This window comes from Pistacia vera, unplaced genomic scaffold (genome assembly GCF_008641045.1).
Source record: "Pistacia vera cultivar Batoury unplaced genomic scaffold, PisVer_v2 Contig120, whole genome shotgun sequence".
Lineage (NCBI taxonomy): Eukaryota > Viridiplantae > Streptophyta > Magnoliopsida > Sapindales > Anacardiaceae > Pistacia > Pistacia vera.
Genome location: NW_022195249.1, coordinates 161,399 through 184,302, shown reverse-complemented (window position 1 = coordinate 184,302; position 22,904 = coordinate 161,399). Strand labels below are relative to the sequence as shown.

Here is a 22,904-nt window from a genome sequence, read left to right as displayed (position 1 = left end):
ACTAGTTGCATTCCGTGGGAAAGTAAAACAAATAAATGATGTAATAAATTTGTAATAATTATCATTTATTGATTATTATTTTTTGTTATCATTTTTTTTTTTAAAATCGGAAGTGTCCAGACCAGTTTACACGTACTTTAACTAATCCTTCGAGACCCTAAAACTACTGGTCAAGTAAGAATTTAGTTATCACTCTTATTAACAATCAAGGAGGGGGTTAAATTCAAAATATTTAAGTAATATACTCGAGAGTTTTTATCGAACCATATGATAACTTAGGGATAGGTAATTTTTGGTCATCTTTGTTGTAAAGATACATAATCTTTAATAATGATGTTGAAGTTTAGGACAACATAGCATGTGAAGAGAGTATTTTGTATTATCATCTAACTTATATAAAGAAGTGAGTTGAAAATTTATGTTAAATAAATAATAAATTTTACTTTGCTAAAATTTTGTATTTGTGTTTATTGCAAATCAGTTTATGTACCTAGGTTTCTAATGAAGCATTATCAAGTTCATATTCCACCATGCGGAACCTCCATACATCAAAAGTCAGACTACATTTCCAGTACATATCTAACTAAAGCAAGGATGAACTCAAGAACATCCTATCGAGAAAAAACTTTGGAGCAGCAAGAATAAGAATAATGAAAAAGAAATCGTCTACAAGAGACATTTCCAGCTAGCAACGGAGTCCTTGAGGAGAAAAACAGCCCGATTTGAGCCACCCGACCCAGTAGCATCACCACTATTATTGTGTTCCGTCAAAGCACAAAGTTTTCTCTAAAATCCCAAACATTAAATGCTTGTTGATGTTTGATCATCAGCTATATTCATGCTTTTGCAGGAGGCGGAGGGGCACCACCATGTTGTGGCTGAAGAGAACAAAAATCATCCAATTATTTCTTTGATTGCATAGAAAATTTGAGCACTACGTGGAACTAACTTATGTGCAAATATAGTTCAAATACAGGAAATGGAACTTACAGTCCAACAAAAACTTTGAAAGCATCATAAAACCCCACTGGGTCCAGTAAGAGTTCCAATCATGACAATACGAATGGGAAGGCCACGAGTAAAAAGACCCCATAATCCCAGCTTCTTCACCGCCTACAATGAGGAAACAGTTGAACAAACTGAAAAAATAAACTATAAAGAGACAGGAATTCCGAGAGGTAAACTTCACTCACATCACCAACACTTGCTCCCTTTGCATTGTCAGAAAAGACACCAGATTTCAGCAGGAGTGACACACTGCGCAAAATACACCCGCCACATATCCACGCAAAGCTTACTCCAAGCTGCAAAGATTTACTGCATTGGTCTTTGGGGTTGGGTGGCATACTTGTACATCATCTCCACAATGTCTCAAAAGAAGCAAATTTATCGTCGATCTGTGGATACGCATTTGGTTGTAAGCAACCCTTGTCTTAAGATAGAATACTAACTATAACATATATCAGCAAATCAACATCTAAAGAATATACCTTGTTCATGAATCAATGCAATTGGAGCAAAAGAGAGTTGAAAAGCATTCTGAAGGTTGAGATAGTTAAAAAGAATCTAGACGAAAAGGTTACACTAATAAGAAAGTGGAGAGTGCACATAGGCTATTTCATAAATGTCAGCAACCTTTGAAGATTTGGCAGCAAAAAGAAAAAAATAACAGTCTGATATAATTCAAAGTAGGCACAGAAAGTAAATTCGAAACAAATAGAAACATGAAAGAATTCGACATAATTTGGCTTACATGGAATCTGACGTCCAAAGAGGAACAGCCCTTTGTACAATCTGCAAAACATTCAAATTTATCACATCAAAATCAGAACTCAAAGAAATATAAATTCCTGAGTCAAATAACCAAATATGTCATTCATGGATATATACCCAAGAACACCTTCAGACTGACAAAACTTGGGAAGCCCATCGGCCAAACCCCGGGCAAAACGGGCTGAGTTTGGACCAGGACTACAGCCTCCATTGGGCAGGGCAACATCAGCAATCACTTCAGCTGATGCTGAACCAGCAAGGTATACCAGGTCTTGTACTGGAAGCATACTCAGGCCCAACAATGCGAGTAATACTTCTTAAAGAACTCATAGAATCCAAATTTGCCGGCACTTGAGCACTATAACCAAGCAAGGTGGGCACCCAACCCCTAAAGAAGCCCCTGAATCCCTGCTCCCTGAGCAAAACTCCAAATCCAGAAACTGATGTTTGTTACTTTGCTGGGTCAATCTGAGAGTATCGAGATACCATAGCACTTAATTAATTCACAGTTTAGAAATAAGAGATATCTATAATATCTCATTTTACAATTTTACAGTACACATTAAAACGTGACATTCCAAAATCCATCAATTGACTCCAGCGCAAGCAGAAGGCTATTCTTTGCCAGCTTTGAAAGTCAAAAAGACAACTTCGTATTAAATTGTACACTTCAAAAGATTATTTTCGAGGGGTCAACTCAAAACTCTCAAACCCACCCACCAACAGTAAAATATTAAAATTAATAATAATAATTAATAATAAGTTGACAAGTCAACATTAAAACGCACATTTTTTCTAACCTCATAAATCAAAACGTGTTTCAGAAACACAAATGACAAATCAAAAAACAAATAGTCTAATTCAAAAATATATACTCCATTCAAAAAATAAAGATCATAAGTAACTATTTAATAAAAAGGTAATACACCACAGCACCCTAGTGAAGAGTTATCGAATAATTAACCCATGTGATACGAGTTTTATATGATAAATTAATATTAGTTATTATTATTTATCATTTATAAATTAACGTTTAATATAAAAATACGTGACTCCATTGCAAATAAATATTTTACTAATCAAAACGTTTCTCCTAAAACGTTATCAAGATACAATAATCCAGAAACAAAACAATTTTCGGCATAAAATTACCAATATTTCAAACAAATATATGATTATCATAAAGTAATTAAAATGTAGTCGTTCTATATCTTTTCTAGAATATGGTTTTTATCGTTAAAAAAACAAAAGTGAGGAAAATATGTTTAACCTGTTTTCCGAAACGTCATAGATAAATGATTTCGGAATATATATAAATGGTTTAGCAAACTTACCAGACGCTTATTGAGCCTGAAAATCAAAAACTATTATTTTTTGTCATCAATTTTTTTGTTTTTTATAATCGGAAGTGTTCGAACCAGTTTATACGTACCTTGACTAATCCTTCGAGACTTTGAAACTACTAGTCAAATACGAGTTTTAGTGATCACTTTTATTAACAACCAAAGAGGGGTTCAAATTCATAACATTTTGAATAGTATATTCCACTGTTTTAAAAATCGAACCAGATTGGTCGGTCCAATCGGTTGGGCCAAGAACTGGTCATGTGTCCGGTTTGAGTTAACATCAAACCCATTATTATGCATTAAACTGTTTTAACCCGGTCAAAACCCAGATAAAGTCGAGGAACCGTCGGTCTAACTGGATCGGCAGATAAACTAGTTTGATTTCAAAAACCCTTAAACCTACCCAAACGCACTACCGCGTAGCCCATTCCATTGATTTCCTTTCTCTGTTTCTTAACTTCTTCTCTTTCTCAGTTTCTCTACTAAAATTTCTCAGATTTCTTAGCTTCTCTTCGAAAATTTCTGTCTGAAATCCCACTCAAATCGTAATCAACTCCACTCCCTAAGTCTGAAATCACAACTGAACTCCCTCGTGGGAAATTGACGACGTCTTCCTCTCTCGTCGGAAATCGAGTTGAGGAGGGGTAGAGGGCGGCAGTGTTATGGCGTCGCTCATAGTGAGCGTAGAGCACGACGACGTCGTTCACTGCAAGGGAAGAGGACAACAACATTGCTCACGGCGAGGGAAGAGAATGATAGCGTCACTCACAGTGAAAGGGAGTGGACAGTGGCATCATTTGCTGTGAAGGAAGAGGACGGTGGTGCGACTGATTGGGAAGGGAGGGGACGGCGGCGGTTTGTGTAAAATACGAAGGGTAAAATTAATTGACTTTGTGTAGTAGAAGCTTCGTAAAGGAATCTGTGCGAAACTTACGAGAGAAAAAAGGTTATATAATAAAACAAGAAGAAGAAGAATAGAGTGAGATCATGTGAGTCCCACTTTTGTTCTCTCTCAACTCTTATTGACTGTATCAAAGTCTTACAGCCCACGCCTGTCAGGAGGGGCTAACCCGTGAGTGATATTTCCCAGACTAGTGTGTGATAATGATCTTAAAGCATGTGCATACACTATTATAATCTAAGACCCCTAAGCTTATATATAATAAATAAGTATTTGAACATGACCTTATTCCTTTTCAAAGATTGTTCACGATACGGCACAAGAAATGCACCGCTCCATTTGTTTTGTTCTTAATTAATTATGTTAGATCGTCCATATGCTATGGTGGTTTCCCATTGGGTGGTGCGTCACTCACAGTCAAATGGAGTGGACAGTGGCATCATTTGCTGTGAAGGAAGAGGACGGTGGTGTGATTGATTAGGAAGGGAGGGGACGACAGCAGTTGAGTGGTTTTATCCTCTTCCTTCGCATTTCGCTGTGAGGGAAATGGGGATTTCGACTGAGAGTGGTGGTGGAAAAGGAAGAGGATAGACGATGGTTGAGATTGGCAATGGGGTTATGAGTGGTGGTGGAAGAGGATAGACAGTGGTGGTGGTTATGATTTGTTATTTGAAAGGGAATTGGGGATTTTGATTTAGTGAACCCCTTTGTAAATACAGTCTTTTTGTTTTACAAAGGTGTTTTGAACTTGTTGCTGTTATTGGTATTATGAGTTTCAAGTCATTTTTAGTTTTGTTAAGTTGTACATCAAATGTCTACGGTGTATTGTCGAGACAATCTATGGAATAAATTTTTTTTTTTTTTTTGGGTATTTTTCCATTTTGTAATCTCTAATAACTGGTTATTATTTGCACAAATTAGAAGATGTCTAATCTCTAATAACTTGTTATTTTTTACACAAATTATCAATTGACACAAGTTTTTTTAAATGTGTTGACATCATCATGCTGTGTGATGATGTCACCGGTTCAACCGAACCGGTTGGACCGTGACCCGGACAGCATAATGGGTTGCCCTTTGGTCCGGGTTTTAAAACAGTGGTATATTCAAGAGTTTCTATCGAACTATTCGGTAACGTAGGGGTTGGTTAATTTTTGGTCAATCTTTTGTGTCAAAGCAAGGTAGTAAGATTGATTGCGAGTCCTTAGCTTTGGGAAGCCTGACCGAGGTTCGGCATACTTTTGCAAGGATTGTCTTTGATACTGTATACCCTCTTAATCTGAACTTAAACTAAGATTTCTGATCAGAATCATTCAATAACTAGTGAGCATCTCCGTGGAAAGTAAAACAAATAAATGATGTAATATATTGTAATAATTATTCATTTTGATTATTATTTTTGTTATCATTTTTTTTTTTTAAAATCGGAAGTGTCCAGAACCAGTTTACACGTACTTTAACTAATCCTTCGAGACCCTAAAACATGGTCAAGTAAGAATTTAGTTATCACTCTTATTAACAACAAGGAGGGGTTTTATTCAAAATATTTAAGTATATACATCGAGAGTTTTTATCGAACCATATGATAACTTAGGGATAGGTTAATTTTTGGTCATTTTTGTTGTAAAGACATAATTCTTTAATAATGATGTTGAGTTTAGGACACACATAGCATTGTAAGAGAGTAATTTTGTATTATCATCTAACTTAATAAAAGAAGTGAGTTGAAAATTTTTATGTATATTAAAATAATAAATTTTACTTTGCTAATAATTTTGGTTTGTGGTTTATTGCAAATCAGTTTATGTACTAGGTTTCTAATGAAGCATTATCAAGTCTCTATTCCACCATGGGAACCTTTTCATACATCAAAAGTCAGACGACAATTCAAGTACATATCTAACTAAAGCAAGGATGAAATCAAGACATCCTATCGAGAAAAACATTTGGAGCAGCAAGAATAAGAATAATGAAAAAGAAATCGCTACAAGAGAATACATTCAGCTAGCAACGGATGTCTTATTGAGGAGAAAACACCCCGATTTGAGCCACCGACCCAGTGCATCACCACTATATTGTGGTCCGTCAAAGCACAAAGTTCTTCTCTAAAATCCCAAACATTAAATGCTGTTGATGTTTGATCTCAGCATAATTCATGCTTTTGCAGGAGGCGGAGGGGCACCACCAGTTGTTGGCCTGAAGAGAACAAAATCTCCAATTTTCTTTGATTGCATAGAAAATTTGAGCACTACGTGGAACTAACTTATCTGTGCAATATAGTTCAAGTACAGGAATGGAACTACAGTCCAACAAAAACTTGAAAGCATCATATACCCCACTGGGCTCCAGTAAGAGTTCCAATCATGACAATACGAATGGGAAGGCCAGAGTAAAAGACCCCTAATCCCAGCTTCTTCACCGCCTACAATGAGGAAACAGTAACTGAACAACTGAAAAAATAACTATAAAAGAGAAGGAATTCTCGAGAGGTAAACTTCACTCACATCACCAACACTTGCTCCCTTTGCATTGTTCAGAAAAGACACCAGATTATCAGCAGGAGTGACACAATCGCGCACAAATACACCCGCCACATATCCACCAGCAAAGCTTACTCAAGCTGCAAAGATTTACTGCATTGGTCTTGGGGGTGGGAGTGCATACTTGTACATCATCTCACAATTGTCTCAAAAGAAGCAAATTTCATATCGTATCTGGGGATACGCATTGGATTGTAAGCAACCCTTGTAAGATAGAAATACTAACTATAACATATATCAGCAAACTCCACATCTAAAGAATATAAGCCTATGTTCATAAATCAATGCAATTGGAGCAAAAGAGAGTTGAAAAAGCATTCTGAAGGTTGAGATAGTAAAAAGAATCTAGACGAAAAAGGTTACACTAATAAGAAAGTGTGAGAGTGCACATAGGCTATTTCATACTGCAGCAACCTTTGAAGATTTGGCAAGCAAAAAGAACAAAAATATACAGTCTGATATAATTCAAAGTAGGCACAGAAAGTAAATTCGAAACAAATAGAACATGAAAGAATTCGACATAATTTGGCTTACAGGAATCTGACGTCCCCAAAGAGGAACAAGCCCTTTGTACAATCTGCAAAACATTCAAATTTATCACATCAAAATCAGAACTCAAAAATAAAATTCACTGAGTCAAATAAACCAAATATGTCATTCATGGATATCATACCCAGAACACCTTCAGACTTGACAAACTTGGGAAGCCCACGGCCAAACCCCGGGCAAAACCGGGCTGAGTTTGGACACGGACCTTCACAGCCTCCCTTGGGCAGAGGGCAACATCAGCAATCACTTCAGCTGATGCTGAACCAGCAGTATACCAAGGTCTTGTACTTGGAAGCATACTCAGGCCAACAATGTTCGAGTAATACTTCTTAAAGAACTCATAGAATCCAAATTTGCCGGCACCTTGAGCACATAACCAAGCAAGGTGGGCACCCAACCCCTAAAGAAGCCTGAATCCCTGCTCCCTGAGCAAAACTCCAAATCCAGAACTGATGCTTTTGTAACTTTGCTGGGTCAATCTGAGAGTATCGAGAATACATTAGCACTTAATTAATTCACAGTTTAGAAATAAGAGATATCTCATAATAACCATTTTTACAATTTACAGTACACATTAAAACGTGACATTCCAAAATCCATCAATTGACTCCAGCGCAAGCAAGAAGGCTATTCTTTGCCAGCTTTGAAAGTTCAAAAAGACAACTTCGTTATTAAATGTACACTTCAAAAGATTTATTTTCGAGGAGGGTCAACTCAAAACTCTCACACCCACCCACCAACAGATAAAATATTAAAATTAAATAATAATAATAATAATAAGTTGACAAGTCAACATTAAACGCACATTTTTCAACCTCATAAATCAAAAACGTGTTTCAGAAACACCAATGACAATCAAAAAACAAAAAGTCTAATTCAAATACAATATATACTCCATTCATAAAAATAAGATCATAAGTAACTATTTAATAAAAGGTAATACTACACAGCACCCGTGAAGAGTTATCGAATATTACACATGTGATACGAGTTTCATATGATAAAAATTAATATTAGTTATTATTTATTTTATCATTATAAATTTAACGTTTTAATTAAAAATACGTGACCCATTGCAAATAAATATTTTACATAATCAAAACGTTCTTCAAAACGTTATCAAGATACAATAATCCAGAAACAAACAATTTCCGGCATAAAAATACCAATATTTCAAACAAATTAATGATTATCATAAAGTAATAAAAAGTAGTCGGTCTATATTTTCTAGAAATGGTTTTTATCGTTAAAAAAACAAAAGTGACGGAAAAAATTTGTTTAACCTGTTTCCGAAACGTCATAGATAAATGATTTCGGAATATATAAATGGTTTTAGCAAACTTACCAGACGCATTATTGAGCCTGAAAATCAAACGTAGTTTTCTCGCTTTGATTTAAATTCGATTGGTAAAAACAGCAGTACCGGGAAAATGATATTAACAAGAAAAAAGCAAAATTAACGAATGAGGGTTTTTATTTTTACAAGAATAAAACAAAAATCGACCTGCCTATTGCTTGAGCACATCGATGGAGTCACAGCCGTGTGGTGATGCCAGTACTAAACATACCACTCGCCGTACATGCAGCGTAGAAACGTGGAGAGTACATCTCCACCTCTCTTTAGGTGCCGGAATCAGAAAACCACCACCATTTGATGGGGAAACCAACGGGGTGATTGATGAAACACTCCACCGTTTGTGTTCATCGGATCGTTCAACTCTGGAGTATTTTGGACGATGAAGACGAGTAGAGAAAGTTTGGTATCAAGAATACCAGAGTGATCATAATTAGAGAGAAACATTTTGTCCTATAAAAATATAAGGCTTCTTAGTTGTTTGGGTTTTAGTTTTGGTTGTTGTGTGCTCTCCCTCGGAAAAGAAAACAAAAAGTTTGTGATTGAGGTTGAGACAGGGAAAGGAACAATGAAATGGAGGTGGTGGTGGCGCTTGGAGCGCAAGAAAAGAGTCTAACTAAATATTGTTTTCGACTTTGAATGGCATTTATTGAGTTTTGCCTGGAAATTTGACTTCTGACTTTTCCTTCTTTTTATTCACGAAAGTGATTGCAGTTTTACGAATATATTATTTACCCTCTTTGTATTCTATAAATAAATTTAAAGAAGTTTGAATATTTCAAAAATATGTTACCGGAGACGTGAAAAAATTGTAGCGGCTGGAGGTAAGCAAGCGTAATGCTTATATGTGGGATATTAGGCTGAACCTTTCGTGGGCTACAACTCTTGGCAAAAAGTGAGCAACTCATTCGGTTACAGAAAAGGCCCACATAGCCAACTAACCGGTGTTAATGTCCTTAAATAAGTCTTCACTTGATGAAGTTAAGTTATACGCCTGAAGAGTAATTATCTTACTTCAATAAAGGAAAAAAAATATATTATTTGATCTTAATATTTTTCATATAAGAATAACATCACAGGTCTAAGAGTACTCAATGATATATATATTTAATGTAAATTTTAAATGCAAATAAAATGATAAGACACATTAACTAAAGGAAAAATTGGGGATATCTAAACTAAATAAGGATATATTGTGGGACCCATAATTTTGTTTTGATGCGGATACATCAATTTTTTATATCTTTTTATTGTGAAACTGAAAACAGTCCTTCGAGGAAAAGCAGTGAGAGGGTCAATATAAAATTATTAACATTGAGAGTTCTACAAAGCAGAGACCCAATCGTAACACAAGATATATTCTTCATGCAAATTCAAATGCACTCTAATAGCAATCATCAAGAGAAAGATTAATGAAATACGAGTGAAAACAAGTAAAATCATCAGAAAAATCGAAACACGTCAACGAACACGATATTTCACAAGTACAAATATAATTCAAACTGACCTGCATATGCACTTGACGAGATCGAGAGAGTAACGGTCGTGTGAGTGAGGCCACAGCTCAAGATCCCTCCGACCGTACACGCAGCGGAAAAAGCGGGAGAGTACATTTCAATCTTCTCTTTCGGCGCGGAATCACGAACCACCCCCATTTGATGAGAGTGAAATGGTCGGTGCTGATTGATTTAACATTCCAGTACGGTGCGTGTTCATCAAATACATCCAAATGTAGAGTCTCTTGGAGGATGAAGAGGAGTAGAGAAAGCTTGGGAAAGAGATTGGCGAGAATGATAATCAGAGACAGCCATTTTTGTTTGTGAAAACCTAGGGTTTGATTGGCTTTTGGTTTTTGATTTTGCTGTCTCAACTCTCAAAATGAGTTCATTTGAGGAGGCAAGTGAACGATGAAATGGGATATTTGTGTGGTGGCACTGTTGAAGGGCGCGACAAAATAGCCAAGTTGACTCTAGTTTTATTTCCATATAACAAACAAGCTTCAATTATTATTTATTATTATATTATTTATACAGAAATAAAAGGTTTGACATTAGATACACTTTTTTTTTATAGTGTTCAGGTTAGTTTATGCACATTTTAACTACTTTCTTCGGTCCAAACAGATTTTTGAAATCAAACAAACCTTGCGATTCGTACCAACATATAATTAACCATTTGTAATTCGAATATAAACACTAGAGGGAGCAAATCCTTTGACCCTAACCTTTATCACTAAAGATGAAAAAGTAACTCGCCCAGCCTAGCCCAGCCCAGCCGCTGGCGGGTTGTGTTAATGGCGAGTCAATCCTGACCGCTCGGTGACATTGGGGGTCAGGTAAGGCCGCCAATATTAAGGAAGTTGGTGCCAACCCGAACCGCCAACCCTAACCCGCGGGGTTGGCCGAGTTAACCCGCTTTTTGATTTTTATTTTTTATTTTGTAAAAGTTAAGTTAATTATTTCAAATGAATAATTAACAATTATTAAATGAATAAATGTAATTGTTTTTAGTTAATTGTAAACTTTTTCAATATCAATAATTAAACTAAATTAATTTTTTTTTTTTTTGTTAACATTCCAAATATTAATTCAATTTTAATACATAAAATTGTTATAAGAATAATTAAATTATTCATTTATTAAAAAAATAAATAAGAAATTACAATAATTATGCCTCATTAAAATCTCACTAAGAAAAACCCAATAGGACAAAAACTTGGGAAGGAAAAAGAGTGTAATAATTGACAATTAATTTGTCAAGTTACAATTTACAAAACAACTAATTTTGGGGTTCACTAGGACCTCCTCATCTGTATCATCATTATTACAAAATTAAAATGATTCTATTAAAATATCGTCGACAACCTCGTATTGACTTTGATGGTGCGACCGTTCCAATCTCGAAGACATGTGAGGACTTCAATCAATTGTGGTGAAAGTTTAGTCCTCCTTTCATTTAAAATTCTTCCATTGCACTAAATGTTTGTTCGGATGAGACGATTGACACAAGAACAGCGAAAACATCCAAGGCAAGTCTTGATAATACCGAAAAAAATTATTTTCTGGCTCTCCAATAGTCTAAGAGTAAAGTTGGTTTCTGTGTGGATCTACTGGTAACATTTTAGGGTTGCCAAATATTGTTGAAGCTCATTACTCTGCGACTGCATGGAAGACAGTACATTAATTGTTGTTGTTGGTGGAGCTTCTGAAGAGGAGGTTCTGCTTCGGATTCGGGTCCCTTTCGGCTATTTAGTGCCACCCAAGAGTATAAGTCTTCATTTTGTTCTTCTGATGCAGTTCCTAGATGTTTCGCCTCTTTGCAGGTTCTCATACTTGTTTCATAATAGAAATATACTTCGAAAAGTGTATTTCATCTCTCCTATTGATTGGCATGCTCGGTTTGTAAATTTTCACATAAACGTGTCAAAACTATTTTCAAACCTGCTAATTTAATTCTAGGATCAAAGATAAACACCTAAACAATAAAGAAAATGAATGGGTTCCCAATATTTAAAAAAAAAATTCCATTGCCTTTATTGGTGCATTTAAAATTACATTGTCTTTGTTTTATAAATAACTCGAAAATTTTTATAATTAAGTATTACCAATGAACTGTAGGATAATACACCCCAGAAAGTGTTAAGTGGATTGGTAAAAAGTTTTAAGAAAAGAATGAAATACATAGCTATTGTCAATCATTTTATACCAAATAATGAGGACCTTTTTATTTGCTACAAATAACTAATTATATTAGCATAAGGAAACATGAATCAAGCATAAATAAGTACTATTCCATCTAACAGGCATGTCTAATCAAAAGTTCTAGGAGACATATTCGATTTTATACAGCATCTTGAAATTTAGCATTTCTTTTATTACTAAGTAATCCAAGCTAACAATCTCAATTCTATTAATATTTCTTTAATTGTTTCATACCATTTTCACAATTAAATTAATAACATGGCATGCACACGTTGGTGAAAAAACTTCAAATTAAAAAATAATCTATAGCTTTACTATTAGAACTGCATATCTAAAGTTAAACTTATCACTTTACTAACAACATCATAATCTTTAAAACTTCAACAATTTTATATAATTGTTCACCACTATAATCAACATCATTAATCTAAATCCATAAAGATATTATATTTACATTCATTATCAAAATAAAGACTATCACACAAATATATCTATTTAGCTCTATCACTCCAAATATTGGCAGTTAGAGCCACATAACATGACAAGTTGTATTTTATTTTTTAATTCTAATTTCATTTTTTAAACAATTTTATTAAACATTTATAGTTGTAGTTTTAGAATAAAATTTAAATCTTGGAAAAAATGAATTTTGAACAAATCTTTCAATATTATCTTAGCCATATTAAAGGTTGATCAGTTGCAGCAATATATAAAACTAACTGTTCCATATAACTCAGAATTATAACGTCAGTAGTACCCATATTAGTTATTGAGTTTGATTGCTTTCTCTATTTCCATGTTGATTAATATGTTATTAGCATGCATTTTAAAGTACTAGTACCATTACTGAATCAGCTTTAAAATATTTCCACAGTATTTGCATCTCGCTTTTGACTTGAACGCCATTTTCTATCTCGTAAAACTTGTCGAAATGTGCCCAAACGCTGATGTGTGTCTGTCTTCGCTTTCGACGGCAGTTGATGATCCCGCCTCAGCTTGGGATGAAGGTGGATGAGCACGACGATTACGAGGACGACTTCTAGAACCACAGGAGCTGTTGGAATGGAGGCATATTTTTGAGGTGTATCGGATTCTGAGAATGGGAAAGCAGGACTATTTAAATCTCTTCGCATTTATGTTAGTAAAATCAGCGGGACTAGGACTAGGATAGTAGTTTCTGTCATCATTGTAATTGATGGGAGGAAATATCTATCATATGTAGTTGAAAAAAAAAAAAAAAAAATGATGTAGAAGAAATAAAAATTAAAGAAAGAGAAAAGGAATATGGAAATTGGAATTTGGAAAATTAGAAATATGAATTAAAAATTACAAAAACTAATAAAAATTAAAATACGAGCAAATTGATAACAAAGAGATTAAGAGAATAAATGAATAATTGAGAGATTAGAGAATATGAGAGAATGAGAGAATTTGAGTTGTGAGAAAAATGTGAGAGTTTAAGGCCAATTTATAGGAAAAAATGGGAAAGAAAAATGACGAAAAAGACCACTCCAACGGCTATAAAACGACTATATTTCAAGGGTAAAAAGGTAATTTAAAAAATAAAATAAAATATTTTATTTTTTTTATTTTTTTCGGCCAACCCGCCGGATTGGTGTTGCAACCCGACGAGTTGACGAGTCTCTTGCAAAAGAGACAAAACAGCAACCTGTCGGATTACGGGTTACCATTGTGAAACCCGACCCATCATCTTGGCAATCCGAGTTTAACTCACATCTTTATATATTAAGATAGGGTTAACCCACCTAACCCAACCCAAATATTTCACCTCTATTTATCACTCAGCCAATCCATTGGTGGTTGACATTACTTTTAATTACAAATAATAACAATATAATATTACGAGCTGTGTTAAAAGATATTTATTGTTTAGAATGCTGACTTAGATTTTAATATTATATCATAAACCCTTCTTTTTTTTTTTTTTTTTTTTAAGCAAACGACTTGTTCCCACCCAACTTTTCGCGAAATGCCAAGTTCTCACCGCATCTCTTCTTCCTCACCATGCCAAGCAGCTCCCCTTTCAATGCCCAGAATCCTTCAATTCCTCCCTAGCACAATCCACGCATCGTCTCTAAATTTCAAAGAGGGAAATTGTTTCCAAACTCAATTAAACAAATCCACAACTACACAAATTTCACAACAAAACAACAACAAAAAAACCCAATTCAAAGCCGCTAACTGTCACCAGAACTACACATGAAAAAAAAGCCATTGACTCTCTCATAAATCATTTCAAAACCCAATTCAACAAACCAGAATTACAGATTCTAACACATACCAAACGAAAAAAACCCATTGACTCTCCCATAAATCATTTCAAAACCCAATTCAACAAACCATAACTACAGACTCTAACACATAATCCACATCACAACCCAAATTTCAAGAGGGGAAAAACAACAGAAAATTCGAAAATTCAAAGGAAATATATGGCGGTGGGTGTGTAGGGCTTATTTGCAACCACTTCTTTCAATTTTAAAACAGCAGTGCATTTGTTTAGCAAATACATTCAGCGATTGAAGGCGGCACAATCTGGCTTTGTGGAGGGTAGTGCAACTGAAGTCTTGGTGGTAGATCAGCGGCGTAAACAGGAGCACCTTGCTGCTTGTGGTTGGTCGGCGAACAAGGAAGGTGACGACTGCAATTTGGCATCGAAAAAGCGGCAAAAACCACCAACATGACACCGCCAGGATTGATTGCCATCGCCGTCACTTCTTGCTTCATTCTCGAGGTCAGATTCTAGCAGGTTTAGCCTAGTCAGCGCCGCCGCCGAAGTGCAATGCCAGCAATGGCTTTGGTTGGTTTTCTTGGGGATATTTAGGCTGCTATTGTTTCAGTTTTGGGAATACTACCTTTAGCATTCCCAAAAAAGTTAAACAGTAAAATACCTAAAAACTCAGATTTTTTGGAATACTACTCCCAATATTATTTAACTTTTTTTAAACCCCTTAAATTTGATAATTTAATTAAATACTCTTAAATATTTTTTTTAAAATTACAAAAACACCCCAATAATCCACATTTACCAGATTCCGGCCACCACCACCGGAAAATAGTCGGAATCTGGTAGGATAGAGCACTATCGGTTGAATCTGGCCGGTAGTGCACCGATCTAGCCTTTTCCGGCTAGATCCACGGTGGATCTGGCCGAAAAAGGCCAGATCTAAGGCCAAAGATCTGGCCGTAACAGTCGGTCACGACGACCAACAAACGGTCGTCGTTGACCATCAACGACGACCGTTTGTTGGCCGTCGTTGAGAGCAAATACGGCCAGATCTAGCAGTTGACGGCCAGATCTGGCCGTAGATCTGGCCTTTGCCGGCCAGATCCACCGTGGATCTGGCCGGAAAAGGCCATATCGGCACATGACTGGCAAGATCTAGCCAGTCATGCGCCCATAAGGTGACTTCGGCCACCTCCGGTGGTGGTGGCCGACTAGGGGTGTTTGAGGGTGGGTTAGAGGTATTTTTGTTAACTTTTAATGTTTTATTATAGGGGGTATTTTGTAAAAAAATAAATATATAGGGTATTTTATTAATTTATAAATCCTACATCGTAATACCCGCCCAATTCAATTTTTTTTTAACTTTTTTCAAAAAACTTTTCCCAAAACCCCCAAATTTTGAACCAAACAGAGCCNAAGAATTGGGGGTCTATTGTAATTAATTATATATATAATTTTTACATAAAAAAACTTTAATATATTATAATATTAAAATTTTGAAGGTAAGGAAAAAAATATCCCTTATGACTACAATTAATAACACCTAAGGTTGATGAAACTTACATTTATTTATGTTAATTTGAGTGTGATTCTACGTTTTGGTTATGGATTGTTTAAATGGGTGTGTTGATTGGTGTATGTGTGCATATGGAGGATGATTATGCCAATTAAGAGATTTGTAGTTGGACGATGTCTTGGCACATTTTTGTTTTGTAAAAAGGGAGTTTTTTTATGGCCTTTTATACTTAGAGTGATGTGGCAAATATTATGAATGTGCAAATGAATGTGACATGGTTAAAAATGAATCGAATTCGGATTTGGCTTTTTAACACTTATATTGCACATGCTTCGTTGAATAAGTCATAACTGAAATTATAAAAGTTGCATTGAGCTGATTCTTGAAATATTAAAAATTTTAGAAATAGACCTGAAACTTTTATGTTTTAGCCAAGAATCAATTCGAATTGGAAGATGAGAAAAAAAATTTCTTGAAAAGTGACGAACTATATGACGTCCACCTCCTTAATAAAAATTCCCATCTTTTTTATAATTTCTAATAAACCACTGAATAATCTTACTATTGAAATTCCTTGTGTTTTATGAGAAATCGAATGAATTAAGTTAATGAATTTAATAGGAAGACATTCATGTCAAGGAGTTTTGCAAAATTGATTGATGAATTGTACAATTGGCCAAGGGTACATGTCAAATGAATGAATAGTAGATTAAGCGTGAGAGATGTTATCCCATATGTTTGCATTCATGATGATAATGCTTATAGCTTATTTAGTTGACTTATGAAAAAATTTATGAAATATTAAAGAATGAATTCCATGAGTCTCTTGAGGTGTAAACCAAGATCAGGGGAATGAAATCTTTGTGAAAACCATGAGTCCTTTGAGGTGACAACCAAGAACGAGATAATGGTTCAAGTGAATCCGATCGGATAAGAAAGACTAATGAAAATGTCAAGTACATAGACAAAAGAAATAGACATGCCATGTTTATGAATATTGCATAAGTCATATATGTTCTATGTTATATTATGACTTATATTTATGAGGAAAGTCCAAAGTGTATGACATGTTTTATGGACTTCATAATGTCAATGAATGAAGGTCATGTCTTGTAGGTAGGTAAAATCCTAAGTAATATGCTTGTATAATGAACCTTAATAGTTTATAAATGGTCATATTCCCTTACTGAGCGATTAGTGCTCACCTCACGAAATTTTTTAAAATGTTTTGCAAGTAAGGATTAAAGCTTGAAGCTAGGAGAGGCTACTGGGGAATGACATGCGCGTGAATGAATGTTTTTGCTATGTTTTCAATTTTGATGTAAAATAAACACCAAATGGTTTTTGGTTTATGGATATTGAAGTAAATATGTTTTAATAAACCTAGCATGACCATTTCCTTGTCAAATGAATGAAAAAGGTTAATTGATTTTAGTAAATGATATTATATACTTATGTTATTAACTCTGTAGGAGGCTAAATTTCTTGAATCATTTTATGGATATGGGATGTTTAATAATATGCTTTAAAAAAAAAAAAAAAAAAAAAAAAAAGACAACACAAACAAAAGTATATGTTTTGAAACAAACTCATTTCCTAGGCATGTCTTTTTTAGGTTCTCAATGGCCAAGGGATACTTAGGAAATACCCGGCTAGGGAGGGGTTTTACACGATATCTGGCGTCACTCAAGCGATCATGGCCAATACATATTAATTCAAGCTTTTCTTCTCAATTTGACAACATTATATCACCAACATATATTAATTTCATCATTTCTCCTTAATTTGACAACCTAAAATCACCAACACATATTAATTTCATATTTTCTCCTCAATTTGAGAACCCAAAATCACCAACACATATTAATTCCATCTTTTCTCCTCAATTTGACAACCTAATTGCATCAGCACATTAATTCCATAGTTTCTACTTAATTTGACAACCTATTTGCATCAACACATACAAATTCCATTTAACAAGATTACTAAATAAACTCAAAGCCAAAAGAGGGAAAGAAATGCTTAATTGCTCTTCTATAAATCTGAAATGTGTCAGTTACATGAAAATACAATATTATAAACAAGAAATAAATGTCCTATATGCACCCACAATAAACGCAGCGTCGGTAGCCTCCATCCTCCTTTTTCATCATTGTCTTCAGCCACTTCTTCATCCTCTAAAATTATCCAGCACCCCTTCGGTATCAACATCAGTCTCTTCATCTTCTTCTACAACACCTCTTCTAACATTATCCAACCTTGGCCTTGGCAACAAAGCATACATAACATCAATTTAATGCACCACAACCCAATTATCAATAACCTGACACCTAACAACACCAGCTAATCCAATTTAAGACAACCCAATTATTCAAGACAACCCAATAAGAAATGCAATTCACATAAACTACAAAACTCTAAGTCCAAGTTCCATACCTATTGATGACAACATCAACAATGACTTGGATTGGGTTCTGGTCAGTCAAAAGGTTGATAATTTCTATGGCGTGCTATACAATCCTAACAGCCATCAGCAGAATTTGTATTAATAATGAAAACAACATTATAATGAAATCATCTTTAGACTTGGCCGACAACACCAGCCAATGAATCAATGATCCATGCCTACAACATCACTAACAAACACAAAATAAAAGAAGTGATACATCAAGAACTGGTATAGATAAGTGATCATAAGCATACCTTGTGTAGTAACTAAGGGATCCATATGCCCATGGAAGCACTCAACAGCCAAATGCTCCTAAAAGTTGCTCATTGTATCATCATTCAAGCTGTCCATTGGGGTGTTGGTCATGTCAAACTCAATAAATTTTAATGCCTATGCCCCACAATCAGCACTGCAATAGAATGAAGACATTAGCATTAGAATCAGCTTATAGAACAATTGTATTACGTAAGTTTTATACAAAATTTACCTCGCGTCATTTGTTGGGACAGGAACGCACTTGTGTGGCCACTTTCCTGTCAGTAGTTCATCACCCAAGTGTTGAAACATCCCGTTGTCTCGCAACAGCCATGGAAACAATGTACATAGTGGCTGCATCTTCACGTCCATCTGCTTCTCCCGACAAATGCTCGGGTTGCAATCAAGAATCTATAGCAATCCCTTCTCCAGTAGCCAAATGATAGTTACCCAATGTATATCCTTGATGTTCACGATGCAATATACTCTTTTCATGTTTGCCCAACTGTTGCCATATTTGGGCCTTTCCCCTCATACATACTGTATCATCCTCTCATCAAACCGAAAATCAGCAAGGACACCGTCAAAGTCCTCTATGACCATTCTTTTTCGCTTGCCTCCCCTTGTTGTACCTCCACCATTGGCCTTTTTCATTAGCATATCTTATGTAATTACTAGGCTTTGGCCAAAGGCCACATCGATGATGACACACTATGGATACAAAATATCACCATTACTGTTCTGTCGCAACCTCATAAGTGTCAATACCTCATCAATGTGCTGCATCAAATCAAAACAACATTATAAGTGTCTATTCAAACATCGTAGAACCATTTTTCCTTACGCGATCTCCTTACCAAAAAAAAAAAAAGATCGCTTAAGAAATTCAATATACAATACCTCATGGAAAACATAAGCAAAAATAAGGAAAAACATGGGAAAATAACTCACCAAGTCATCGAGCCACCTGCCCATTGTCAACATCTTTTCAAACCACTCTCGGGGATAATCCCCAGTCTTGCACTTCACACAACCATCACTTCCTTTCTCATTATAATAGGCATAGAATATTTCTTTCTTTTCCTCATCTATTGGCCTATACAAATCGACCTTTAACTCCTCCGTTTGCACTTCCCCACTTCCTCGGCCTTCCTCCTCACCCTTTTCCATTTTCACTTCCCCACTTCCTCGGCCTTCCTCCTTACGCTCTTCCATTTTCGCTTCTCCACTTTCACGGACTTCCCCATTTTTTTCTTCGTTCTCCTCTTATTTCCATATGTTACTGCCATGTAAGAAGATTTTACGTGCTTACTCTTTTGGCTCTCTCTTCTATGCTGAGGTTGCACTTCAACCACTTTCAATACCCCACCAACTTCCTTCTCCACCCTATCAACTTTCTCCTCAACCGTTTTCATCTAGTCTTCCATTTTCTCAAACCTTTCATACATAGCGGTTATAAAACTATCAAAGAGACCATTTATAAGGTCAACCAACTCATTCTCCTGATGCTTTGACAAATTGATACTTGTTGTACCAATTTGCCAATTGGGTGGAGGAGTACGAACCTCTACATCCTCCTCCTCCCCCTTTCCGCTGATTGGAGCTTCATCCTCCTCAACCTCAAACACATGCTCAAGCAGTGGTCCTGCAGCTGCACTCAAATGCGTGACTCCTTCTAGGTCCCATATTAGGCGGTTTATCCCCTCATCTGTTACATCGTCCAGTGTTGCGAACAATGTATCATACTCCACTCCCAATTCACCCCTACACCCCTAGTAGGGGTGAGGAAGGGACGAACAATTCCTTGCAATAAGAAAAAAAATCAATCAAATTTAAGCCACATTTAAAAGCAAGTGCATATTCAAAAGATTAATCCTTTAATCTTACTAGAGCCGCTTGAATTTCCATTTCAATTTTGTCATAGTCTCAATAGGCACACTTCTTGGTGTGTCACCACAACATCTTAAGAAATTGCGGTGGCTCATCCGAAGTCTGCTTCCCCCCTCCCCCTGGCCTTAGCTAGGACAAGGATGGCCTCATACATCCAAGCCTACATTGTAAAAAAACAGTCCATATCATAATTAAAGCACATATAATACAAAAAATATAACAAAAAGCTATTAATATTTACTTGCATTGCCTATAGGAAGCCAAACAAATTGTAAGTGTTCGGCTCTCCTTCTCGACATATTGATAGTGCTTTATTGTCATGTCTTTTTCCCACAAGGACTCAATGGTTAGCTGAAATGATAACCTTCCCCACGAATAAACATTAAAGAACTATTGTTTGCTTGCAAACCTACCCAATCCATATTAATGGCTCTTGTTGAGTCACAAGCTATTAGGATGGAATGCAAGAACCATATTAGGCACATCTTAAACTTCTCCGAAGAGGTATACCCATCTTCTCCTAACCTCTCCTCTAAATCGCGTGTCGTAATAGATGTTTGCCCCGCCAAAACCTTTCTAACCAAGTTTTCGGCTGCCCTACTCTTTTTTATTCTCTCTTGCTCTTCTGCTTCTTGAAATGCCCCACATCTTAGGCCTATCATCAAGGAAAATTCCATCATCCCAAAACGTAGTGGCTTCCCATCCACCACGAACCACATTTCATTTCTTTTTTTGCTTTTAACTGAGTGCAGCAACATAAAATATATTGCCTACCCCCATAACACTTTACTCCAATTGTCTCTTATGTCCACAAAAGGACCGAAACAATTATCTTTGAATCGGTCCATACCCCTCTTTTGTTCACCTCAAATATCGTTTATTCTCGTAAACACTTGCCAACTCGACCTAACTGTCACACTTACAGAGAAGTATGGTATCCTATCGCTTACAACCTTGAACCGATAGTCTTTATAATTTATGTTTCGAAAACACTGCACAATCGATATAAGCTAAATATTAGCAAAAAAATAAACCAAAACAACCAATAGGCTGCTGATCTAGGGGGATATGGGCATCGGGGAGTGGGTGTTTTTGGCTTCGAGAGGACCGGGGAAACTAATACAGGCTCTTCAAAGGCTATTGTGGCAAGTTTGATGGCTGGCAATGGCAAGAGAGGGCGGAATAAGGGGCCTAGGGGCTCCCCTACATATTGTAGGGCTGGCCACGCATAGCTGCATGAGCACACAACTATGCGCACGCAACTGTGCAATATGCAAGGCAGCCCCCAGCCCCCTTATTCTGCCATCCCCAGCCTCCAACCTCCCACAAAAAACCTCTCTATGGCCTCCCTTACCTTTCTCCATCCTTTGGAACCCAAACAAAGTCACTCCCCCGATGCCCACCAATTGCTCAACAAAACACCACAACCACTGTAACAATCAAAACCAACTACATATCCCCCAAATTCGTACAAACCAATAATTTTTTCATCAAATGGTAAAAAATGTACCTTTTACTAATCGGCGTCCTCCTCTTCAGAACCATTTTCGGATTTTCCTCTATGTTCTTGTGTTGCCGTCGTGTCCTCTGCCGCTGGACCACCTTCACTCATCGGATGATCCACCGGAGCGTCTTCTTTGACAACCTTTGAACAATTGCCGCCGCCGGACTCTAGGATTTGGAGTGGGGTTAGGTTTTCCTCCTCTTTGTTAATATTAGCCATGATTTTTGTGTAACTAATAGCGCTACGAATATTTAAGATCAAATATTGGCCGGAAATCGGGAACTTTAATCACCAAAAATCGCAGCGTGATGGGGTGTTTTCGTTGGTCGTTTTTTGGGTGGCCTCCTTTGATTAAACGATTTTGAATGTGAGGGGGTCATTTTTTAATTTTCAAAATTTAAACAAATTTCAATTAATTAACTATTACCCATATACGTATCAATCTTTTCACTCTAACCCCTTTTTGCATGTTTAGTTACACTTAAGTGTGCCACGCCAGGTTTTTAAAGTTAAAAAAAAAAAATGCAAACTTTTTGTACGGTCATTTTTTTAAATTCAAACTTGGGATGTCCAGCGAGTTAAATTTCCTTGTTGATTGTGTGGATTGGATATTTGAGTGAAGGATTTAAGAAATTGTTTTGTTTACTGTAATTAATTAATTGTGATAGCAATCTTGGGATGTAAACTTTCATTATAGCTATTTGGGGTCTAGGACAAAATCTCTCTTATGGTTGCCTTTGAGTTTGCCTTAAACCCATACATATCTTTACTGCTCTCTCCCTCTACCACTTTGAGCAACAAAAGGTTTCTTAGTTGTATTTGCAACTTAATGTCTATGATTTTAGGCGCTTTACCCTACACAAGCCCAATAACAGCCA

The 22,904-nt window shown here is 36.0% G+C and overlaps 2 pseudogenes; both read right to left on the bottom strand.

Annotated features, from left to right (window-relative positions):
• Positions 1-986: 986 nt before the first annotated feature.
• On the bottom strand, positions 987-2,262 carry LOC116112326 (annotated as a pseudogene).
• A 3,911-nt stretch (positions 2,263-6,173) lies between these two features.
• LOC116112380 lies at positions 6,174-10,383 on the bottom strand (annotated as a pseudogene).
• Positions 10,384-22,904: the final 12,521 nt, after the last annotated feature.